This window comes from Battus philenor, unplaced genomic scaffold (assembly GCF_028537555.1).
Source record: "Battus philenor isolate CCGP_79_NKW_IND1 unplaced genomic scaffold, ilBatPhil1.0.hap1 SCAF_21, whole genome shotgun sequence".
Taxonomy (NCBI): Eukaryota; Metazoa; Arthropoda; class Insecta; order Lepidoptera; family Papilionidae; genus Battus; species Battus philenor.
The window spans coordinates 12,285,569-12,286,783 of NW_027181684.1; the positions used below are offsets into that span (position 1 = coordinate 12,285,569).

Here is a 1,215-nt window from a genome sequence, read left to right on the forward strand (position 1 = left end):
GACAGACTCTCCTTCCTTATAGGTCTCGTCCCACATTTCTTAAGTTCATACTATTGTATACAAAATCAAGGATTAATAATAAAGATAAACAAAAATTGTAAATATAAGCTGCGAAAGAACCAATGTAAATGGAACGTAGACGAGGAAAGAAATGCGACATGTGGAAGATCATCAGAAGGTAAAGAATTAAATACTTTGTGAAGAATGTGAGGAAAATAGAGAAAGGAGTTTGAGGAAAGAAATCAGAAATAGCTATAAACATAACGAAAAAAAATATTTACACTCGCATTGTAATTCATGTCCCAAATGAAGCAGATGGAACTAGTAATTGAAAACAATATAATTAAATGTATATAAAATATGCATCTAGGAATTTTGGCTAAGATTAAAATGTGACAGTTCTTTTTAGGTTAATAAAAATTTACACTCGCATTGTAACGTTCATGTCCCAAACAAAGCAGATGGAACTAGTAATTGAAAAAAAGATATAATTAAATGTATGTAAATATATATCGCTTCTAGGCTTTTTGGCTAATATCAAAATGTGACAGTTCTTTTTAGGTTAATATCTAAAATTTGCCGCATGAGGAATCAGTACATTTAACTTATATTTATAATGCCGGGATGTCGGGACTTGCTCCACTCTCTTCACGGATCGGCCCGGAATTGCATTGACAAAATAAATATGTAATATTAAATGCTTTTAAAAAAAATTATAAAAAGTATTTGCGGCATTTACTTTCGTAATATGTGTTGGACACTTTGACATCAATAAGAGATGTAATTCATTTAATATTGAAAGAAGAATTTTTGAATTAATTTAATAAAGGATAAAATAAAGGATGAAGTAACAAAAGAAAATTTCCTCAAGTTTTACAGAAATATTGCGGCAAATGCAATCTATAGAAATAAAAGTAAGAATGTAAGTATAATTGTAAAAATGAAATGGCAAGTAATATAAATAAGGAAATTAAAAAAAAGATGAAAAAATAAATATGTATTTAAAAAAGTTTGTAGAAAAATAAATAAAAATAAAGCAATTAAAAATTGAGGAATGAGGAGATGAAAGGCATTGAATAAAATTGAGAGGTAGAAGAAATGTAGAAAGAAAGGTAAAAATACGAAAGAACATAAGATGCATGAAAGAAGAGCGCGAAAATAAAAATATTAAATGAAAAAATTATTAAAATAAAATAAACGACCCTGTCATTCCCG

At 27.8% G+C, this 1,215-nt stretch overlaps 1 pseudogene; it reads left to right on the top strand.

Annotated features, from left to right (window-relative positions):
- The first annotated feature begins 511 nt into the window (after nt 1-511).
- Nucleotides 512-671, top strand: LOC137923525 (U2 spliceosomal RNA; annotated as a pseudogene).
- Nucleotides 672-1,215: the final 544 nt, after the last annotated feature.